General features: G+C 38.3%; 1 protein-coding gene across 14 annotated transcripts in view; it reads left to right on the plus strand.

Moving 5' to 3' along the window:
* The window catches only part of LOC122793158 (transmembrane protease serine 11D-like), a 971,710-nt gene that overhangs the window by 432,159 nt on the left and 529,329 nt on the right, over nucleotides 1-10,222 (plus strand). The window lies entirely within an intron of this gene.

A 10,222-nucleotide genomic window follows, 5' to 3' on the forward strand; every position in this document is an offset into this window, starting at 1 on the left:
CAAAGAAAGTAATGAGGAGTTGAAGAGCTTGTGGATGAAGGTAAAAGTAGAATGCACAAAAACTGAATTGCTGTTCAACATAAAAATAACATAAAGTTGTGTCATCAGACCCAATGACATTGTTGCAAATAGATGGCAAAGAACCAGAGGAAGTGACAGATGTTATCTTCCTGGGCTCAAAGATCCCTATAGATGGTGAGTGACGCCAAAAAAAAAAAGATACTTGCCTCTTGAAAGCAAATGTGGCACATTTGGATAATATTTTAAAGAGAAAAGATAGCACATTATCAGCAAATGTCCATGCAGTCAAATCTATTGTCTTCTCAGTCAAAATATATGGCTGTGACTGCTGGACTACAGGTAAGGCTGTGTGCTGGAAAATCAGGGCAATTTAACTGTGATGCTAGAGAAAACATTCAAGAAGATCAAATATGCCAATACTTAAGGAAAGCCTGATAGTAAAACTGGCTACAAAATGCAGTGATAGCATTCGCTACAGAAGAAGTAATAAGAAGTAAGAAGAAGTAACGATGATCTAAGAACACTTTGGCAGGCACTTATAGTATTATTATATCCATTTACTAGGTCGTATAAATATGGAGAAATTACTCATCACTGGAGACATGCACTTGTTCAACCTGTCTTTAAGGGGAAGGGTAGTAGGATAGACCCATACGTTTACTTTCACGTAGTAGAAAAATAATGGAGAAGGTTATATAGGATACATTTTTGTCAGAACTGGAAAGGTTGGGATTTGAAACCATATATCAGCATGCATATGTTGAAAGTAGATCTATTACCACCTGTAACATGATGTTCTATAACAATATAATAACAGCTATGGATGAAAAATTGTGCTGTGATGTAATTTATATATATTTAGCTTTAGCATTTGATAGGGTCATACACAAAACACTGATGAATAAATTATACTAACTAGGTATTGATGTACATTTGATAAGACGGCTAACTGCATGGCTTACAAATAGGATATGTAAAGTACCATACAACAATTGGGCAGGTGAAATTTGAGACTATAGTCAGGATCTCTCAGAGGGCTCTACACTAGGCCCATACTGGTTTAGATTATCTTTCAGATGTATTGTTTTCATCTGAGGTGTTCTACAGTCTGTATGCAGTGACCTGAAAATGGGTAAACTGATTGCATGTGTTACAGATAGGGCATGTCTGCAAAAGAACATGACTAAATTGATCATTTTGTCACAGTAGAATAATATGCTGATAATACATCAAAAACCTAAGCATTTGAGATTTTGGAGATGTAAACTGAAAAGTGAATACTTAATATGGCACACAGTGATTAAAACTATAGATTCATTTAAGTACCATGCTATATGGCTAGAACCAGCTTTGAGTTTTTCTAATCATATCAACCAATTGGTTAATGATAGTTATATATATATTGGTTGTATAAAAAGATGTATAAAGTTTAGAAAATCAGAAATGATGTAGTCATTTTTTGTTAGTTATATTAGACCAAACTTGAGTAAGGATTAACAGTATGGAAACATTATTAGAAAACAAGCGTGTATAAACTAGAAAGAGTAGAGCAAAAATATATCAAGGGCATCTGTGGATGTGAAAATTTAAGTTATTATGAAAGATTAAAATATCTGAACTTGCATAGTATCTCAAACAGATATCTTAGAGGAGAACTTATTCAGGTATATAGGGCAATTAGAGACAGCTACCTCTGGGAATGTTTGAGATTATCTAAAAGTGGTAGAGAATCATCAGGCAACCTATGTAGAAGACTGTATAGGAATGACATTTGTACTAATTGGTCCTCTGAGAGAGCAGCTGATGCATGGAACAGACTACCAAACTACATTAACTCATTCACTCCAGTGGAGCTCAGGAAGTTTGCACTGTAACTTCCAATGAGCAGAGGTTAAGCCTTTTGACAGAATCAAATTATGTCTTCACATTTCAAACAAATGTTCATATCCCTGGAACCATGGGGGTATGAATGAAGTATAAATGGTAAACACTGCAGAACAAATTATTTTTACACCGGTAGTATTCTTAAGGTTCTAGGTCTTAAACTGAGTTTTATAAGTCACAGTAAACACAATAACTATTATGTTTGTAATATTTTGCAAATAACTTACAATCTCTCAGCAACCATTCAAGTTATACACATTCTGTTAGCAGCATTTTGTTCATCTAACTGAAAGCTTTCTTATGAGGCTAAGGAGTTCTGGCTATGTTACTTGGTTGTTGAGATATTTAGAAAAATGTAAAAATGATATCTATATAAACTAATATCATGAAGACAACATTTAATATCTCTTTACCTGCACTATACAGTGGTCAAATATTAATGCAGTTGAGTTTGCCGTTATGTGAGCTTTAAGATGAAATCTTTTAAAACCTTGTACATAGTATGGTTTTGGAATTATTGATGCAACTATGAACAAGCAACATTTGACACCTGGAGGCATCAGTAGGAGTTATCTGCAGATGCACCTGCAGGTGTCACTTGGATGTAATGAGTTAAAGCAAGTACTAGTTTAGATATTTTTAAGAACAGCTTGGACACTTATGAAAACAACTGTTCTGGTATATTGGCAGGCTAGAAGGGCATTATTGTATATTTGTATGCACATATGTAAATATGAATTTGCAATATCATCAAAATGCTGTTTTCGACAGACATACATGGTATGTTAAAATTAATGAGGCTGCAAAGAGTTAGAATTAACTAAAGAACTAGACAACAATGAGGAAGTACTTACATTATCTGAAATAAGGATTATTAAGTTAAAGTAAAATTTTCCATATGTTAAAATGTAATTCAGATAAATATGTACTGCTAGTCAATGCTTAATTTTCAATTTACAAATTTGTAATAAGGCTTCTTTTTAAGCAAAGTTTATTTCTATTTTATCTATAGTCAGCTACTTTGCAAAACAGTAATATTTACTGCTACTATTAAAAGATTTTAAAAATATGCTGTAAAATGGTTATAGCTGTAAATATTGCATGTACATGTAATGGATATAAAGATATGCATAGTAGGTTATTGATGTTAACAGTTCAAGTTGAGTACCTTCACAATATGACCTTTACAATATCATCTTGTACTGCTCACAAGTAACAACAAATAAAATTAGGGTAGATGGGACTTTGGAAGTAAATTTATATAGGAGGCAGAAGACAGAAACATGTAGACAATCCAACAGTGGCTGGGCTTAAGAAACAGATGTGTAGCTAGGGTTTCGGTGAAGAAAGCAGCCACCCAAGGTTCAAAGTGTTAGGAGGTGTGATCAGCAGATCCCAATGGATTTTCATTACATACCAGCATTGCCTTTGTGATCAGACCTGAAACTCTTCAGTGGCCAATGTGTGGCATAAACTGTAGCAGATGCATCTTGCTATACAAGCAATTTGCTACAGTTTAAAAGTAGAAAAGAGTTTTTTTTCTCCTGAACCTGCATTTAAGGGGGCATCAGACTGGGGGATGGTACTGGGTGCAAAAATACCTAGCTACACCTCAGTTAAGAACAAAGAGGCATAAGAAAATGTGTTTAGGAAAATCAGCAATACTCACAGACGTGTCTATTTTCAGCATATCTGACAATAAAACCATGAGCTAACATTAATGACCATTCAGACCTTCAAAATGTTTTATATTGATTAAATAAAAAACACTTCCCCGGATTCACTAATCTGCCGTGCAGGACTAGTTTAGTTAGTTAGTTTAGTAAGCTGCAGTTGAAGAGGAGGACGGCAGTGCACCATGCATAATAATGAAGGCATGCCGCCGGAGCTCCAAATCCTACACTGAGTGTGGACGAGTGCAGGAGGCATGTCTGAGAGAGGAGCTCTTAGAATAAATACGCCCCTGCAAAGCAGAACAGAAGACAGTGTAAATAAATGAGCAAAACTGCTCATAGGTGTCCGCATATCTCCACCAACAGTCCCCATGTGTTCAACAGCAACAGTACATTGAAATAAAATGAAGAAACCTATGTATTTATTTTTTTAAAACCCCGAGTAAAGCTAACTGTAGGTGCGCGGGTTTGCCCATCGCTTATCTACGGTTAAAGCAGCTGAAAAAGCTGAAGAGGATAACAAGGAACATATATGCAAACGAAGCAGCACAGCAACAGTGGAGTGGTTAGAGCATCTGCCTAATGCACAGGCATTCCCGGTTCAAGTCCCACTGCATCACAAATTGTTTTCCATGGGAAATCTGTATATGAACATAATTTTACATCGTTTTGCCGTAAAACCTACATAATAACATTTAAATGTGAACTGGAGTACTGCATGAAATGCACATGTGAAGTGTAAGTGTCATAATGAATAAGGCACAAGTAAGCAGGTCAAAGCACAAATAAGCAGCGTTAAGCGTGTGCAAGTGTGTTTGCACGAGGGGTAAGCATTGTTCACACAGATTAAGCAAAGTAGAAGCTGAGTGTAAGAAACTGTAACAGGACGTTAGCTATGGTTACCATTGCGCAAACCTGAGCAAACCAGCTTACAACCGCTTTAAAGTGCCTAATTACTCTGAATCCAATGACCCATGTTCTGCCCAACAACAAAATAAACTGCCTCTGCAAGGCTCAAACTCAGGACCCTGTACACTATAGTCATCCCATACATCCACATGTTTTTTTTATATAAATATATATATATATATATATATATATATATATATATATATATATATACAGCAATATATATATATAATATATATATATATATATATATATATATATATATATATATATATATATATATATATATATATATATATATATATATATATATATATATATATATATATATATATATATATATATATATATATATATATATATATATATATATATATATATATATATATATATATATATATATATATATATATATATATATATATATATATATATATATATATGCAGACATATACATATATATATATATATATATATATATATATATATATATATATATATATATATATATATATATATATATATATATATATATATATATGTGTGTGTGTGTGTGTGTGTGTGTGTACATATACACAGATATATAGCAATGATAGGAAACAGCACACAAAAATGACATTTGTTCACATGCTATGCCAATGGAAGTGAGGGGTCCAAGCAAGAATCATGTACCACGTAGCATGACGACCTTCCCCCGCCCAGCCAGACAGGGGAAACATACACACAAACCCACAAACAATGTAAATAGTCCACTGCTCCTCAGACCACAGGCAGGATATAACTGGGGGGGGTACACAGTGGACCTGTGAATCTAATCTTGGGACACAGACAGGACCGTCCCTTGTGGGATGCCCCAAAAATTGTCATATTATGGAAGGAAGCCAGTGCGACAACCTTTCTGGGCGGGCTGTGTACATACCCGGAATACAAGGGTGGGAAAGCCTGATGACCCATGGGTCGAGACAACTTACGAGATGGGTCCCATGAAGTGGAGAGTGGGCAGTGTGTAGTGGTGTGTTCAGACCCGACCTGCACCCAGAGTAAGGATGAGTGCTGTAGAGGAGGTGTGGGTGGGGGGAACTATGGGTAGCTAGTTATGGGTCTAGGTGTGTAGGTGTTGGCTGTAGTGGGTCTATATGGACAGCCCCATGGATGTAAGCAAAAGTGTTCATTGGGCAAAGGCGTCACCCAACGAGCAGCCACACCCGCTATGAGTCCCACTGCAGCAAAGTCTAATCTACATGGCAAAGAACGGAATAACCAGATGTAAATGTATATATGTAGAGGTATGTGTGTGTATATCTACCCATAGCTACAAGGAGATATACCTCTCCCTCTCCATAGTACAAATGTATATATACAGAGACAGAATACATATAAATACCCACATATAGATATATAGATATGCAGGCACCTATACACCCATATGTCGTTAGATATATATATATACAGCAATATATAAATATATACATGTATGCATGCATATACAGATATATCTGTATATAGTAATGTAGATACACACACATATATATATATATATATATATATATATATATATATATGTGTGTGTGTGTAAATATACACATGTATATAGCTAGGATATGTTACAGCAGTTACAAATTACATATGTTCACAGTCCGTGCAAATGGGAGTGAGGGGTCCAATCAACAAATGTGCAACACGTAGCATCACCCCCCACCCCCCCAGCTAGACCGGTGAAACATACAGACACACAATAAAAGTCAACACACCACTGTTTCCCGGACTACAGGCAGGATACTACTAGTGGGAGAGACCCGCCAAGTCTAATCTTGAAACAAAGACATGTATATCCCTTGTGGGACACTGAAAATTCAAACATTTTTGGGTTTCCTGCCATTACACTGATGTCGAATGGCAGGCCATGCATGTTCCCAGTGTACAAGGTAGGGGAATCCTGATGATCCATGGGGCGAGACAACATACGTGATGGGTCCCGAGAAGTGGGGAGTGGGTACAGTGTACTGTTGTGGCCAGACCCGACCTGCACCCGGAGTAAGGAAGAGTGCTGAAGAGGATGTGTGGTTTGGGAACTATGGGTATGAAATTATGGGCCTAGCTGAGCAGGTGTTGGCTGGAGTGGGTCTATGTGGACCACCCCAGGGATGTAAGCAATAGTGTGCATTGGGCAGGGCTGCCGCCCAATAGACAGCCACTCCCACTATGAGTCCCACTGCAGCACAGTCTATTGTACATGGCAAAGAACGGAATAACCATATGTAGATGTACAACTGCAGAGGTGTGTGTGTGTATATATACCTATACCTACATGGAGTAAAACCTCCCCCTCTCCATTGTACAAATGTGTACATACAGAGACAGAATATAATTAAATACCCACATATAGATGTATACATATGCAGACACCCATACATCCATATGTCACTAGACATATATATATACAGCAATATATATATATATATATATATATATATATATATATATATATATATATATATATATATATATATATATATATATTTATATATATATCTATATATATATATATATATATCCAAATACATATATATATATATATATATATATATATGTATGTATATAGATATGTAGAAGTATATATTTATATACGTGTGTAAAACATACACATATATATAGCTAGGGTATTAATAGAATTATGTATTTAAATTATATCTGTTAACCGGGTAAGTCTGGCTGAGCTTTCGACTCATTTACAGTAGAGACCCGGGGAGAAAAGCTCCTCAGGACTAGAAAACAATTTATTAAATAGTAGTATACAGCAGATATATATATATATATGTATATATAGATGTAGATATATATATATATATATATATATATATATATATATATATATATATATATATATATATATATATATATATATATATATATATATATATATATATATATATATATATATATTTAGATATAGATATATATATAGATATGTTACACCAGTTAAGGATTACATATGTTCACAGGCCGTGCCAATGGGGGTGAGGGGTCCAATCAACAAACGTGTAACACATAGCATCAACACCCCCCCACCCACCTAGACAGGTGAAGCATACAAACACACGATACAAGTAAACACACCACTGCTTCTCAGACCACAGGCAGGATACCACCAGTGGGAGAGACCTGCCAAGTCTAATCTTGAAACAAAGACATCAATGTCCCTTGTGGGACACCCCAAAAATTAATGATCATCGGAGTCAGTCCCTGTAATGATTTATCTAACCAGGCTGTATATGTACATGGACCAGTAGGTTGTGCAAGCCTGATGACCCTTGGGTCGAGACAACGTACGACATGGGTCCCGACACATGGAGAGTGGGTAATGTGTAGTGGTGTGGTTAGACCCCACCTGCACCCACAGTAAGGATGAGTGCTGTAGAGGAGGGGCAGGTGGGGGAACTATGGGTATGAATTATGGGCCTAGGCGTGCAAGTGTTGGCTGATGCAGTTGTATTCAGACTGCTCCGGGGATATACTTATTATTGCGAATTGGGCAGATCTTACGCCCATACCTCTCAACCTCTAAGAGCAAAACTACTGGACAGAACTTAAACCGTTGGGGAGGGGGACAAATAGGGACAAAAAGTACATATTCCACTTACAACCTTAGAAAGCTGATAGAATAATATGTTAAATAGGTCATAGGTCATGCATTAGCATGATTCATCTGAAAGATGTGGAGTCTTAACCCAATTACTTGTCTGTATTTAATGGCATCATTTCCCAGGTATTTGCCAGACAGGTGCAGATTGTAAGAGGAACACACCAATATTATGAAGCAAACTCTCGACAGGCCGCGGATTCTGTACAGTCAACAGGCATGCTTTCGCCTAACAGGCAGCCATTCCCGATATGGGTCCCACCGCAGCACAGTCCAGTTTACATGGCAAAGTACGGTATAACCATATGTGTTGTTGCATAACCCACTACACAACACCTAGGAACACATGGTCGCAACTCCCCACTGTAGTCATGTAAGCCAATGTAATTGGCATCACAAGGTATTATTGTAGTCCTCACCCCCACCCAGGGGTGTGAGTGTCCAACGCAAACACCAAATGCTGTGCATATGCACAGCTGTTGTTGTAGACAACATGGCCAGCTGTGGACCTTCCCTGCAACCATCCTGCACATCCCTGGATAATCCCCCCCTACTATCACCCCCCTTTGTGTCCCATGCACACCACGTACCTATCAGCTCCTGTTCCATTTCTATTAATGTCTACGGGTACATGTAGGTGGCACCCTCTTCCCCCACTATATTGCCAGTATCTGGAACCCCAACCCACATGTAGTATCACAGCTGTCCCACAGGACACATGTAATTAACACATGAAGGAACACCACAAGCACACCTGGGGCAGCACAGGCTCACCACCTTGCAAACCCCCCCCCCACCTCACACTCTGTTCCACTACATCAACTAGTGATACCGACACCTCTTGTCCTGCCTCGCATACAAATCCCAACATCCGACATACCTTCCGTATTGCTCCCCATCCAATTATACCTACTGGCTACTATACAGTTACAATGTCACCAGCACTACCTACCTACCTACTGCTTAGCTATTCGCCTCTACTTTACCACACATGTATGGAATAACTACATCTACCCCAAATACCTGCATGTAACCTATCCAGACCTGTGAAACAGGAATCCAACCTCACCTTAAACTGACCTTTGTCAACAGTCATACCTGACATGTAAACCTGACCTAAGCATGGATAATACCGACAGATTAATGTAAACTAAGCATGATTAATGGGAGAAGTAGCTATGTTATGTCTGTTACCCTCTATGAATGTGAACACTCTAGTATTAATTGGGTTACATAGCTGGAGTCAAAGTGGAGCTCTACACCCCGGGCCACTGCTGACAATGGACAAGCATACAGTCTGACTGTCCCGGTTGACAGATGTGAACAAAATGCATGACGTTGCGTGTGTGTATGCGGGAGCAAGCGGGTATAAGCCTGTTTGGCTGCCGGTATGTGAGTGCCACACTGGTCAAGCAATGTAGAGGCTAACTGAGTGCAAGATGCCATAACCAGAGGTCAGTAATGCTGTGCTTCTTGCAAACAAGCACATACCCACCTACAAATGTTCTACAGTGCCTTAGTCACTCTGTAGCCAACAGCTGTTGTTGTGGCCATTAATAAAATAATCTGCACTGCCAGGTTGCAAACCCCTGACCCTGCACACTATAGTAGACGTGAGTTCCACTAAGCCATGGTGGATACACATTCAGCTGCTGTTATCACAAACACATCATCCAGCACAGGCATCCAACAGTATAGGAACTGTATATAAGTGTGTTGATTAATACCAGAAGACATGTGTCCATTGCTCAACCACAGTATTATATGCAGTCTATGTGCAGAACAGAACAGTGCCTGTCCAATCATACTGTGAGAACAGTAGTCCTGCATAATACCGAAGGGAATAATGATATACGGTGCACACCGTGGAGGAGTGTGAGCATGCTCATGCACAGTATGTCACACCTGGGGCATTGGTTCCGTGGAACCGGGAGATGAGGCTGGCCAGGTGTGTGAGCAAACCACTGCTACAGAATACCCTGGCAGGATGCTACCAGTGGGAGAAACACTGTAGACCAGCTAGGTCTACTCTTGACACAACAAGAGGTCTGTCCCTGGTGGGATGAACCGACAGTTGTGGGTCACATCGATGTCA

The sequence above is a fragment of the Protopterus annectens genome, chromosome 2.part0 (assembly GCF_019279795.1).
Source record: "Protopterus annectens isolate FY-2018-M chromosome 2.part0, PAN1.0, whole genome shotgun sequence".
Classification (NCBI taxonomy): Eukaryota; Metazoa; Chordata; order Ceratodontiformes; family Protopteridae; genus Protopterus; species Protopterus annectens.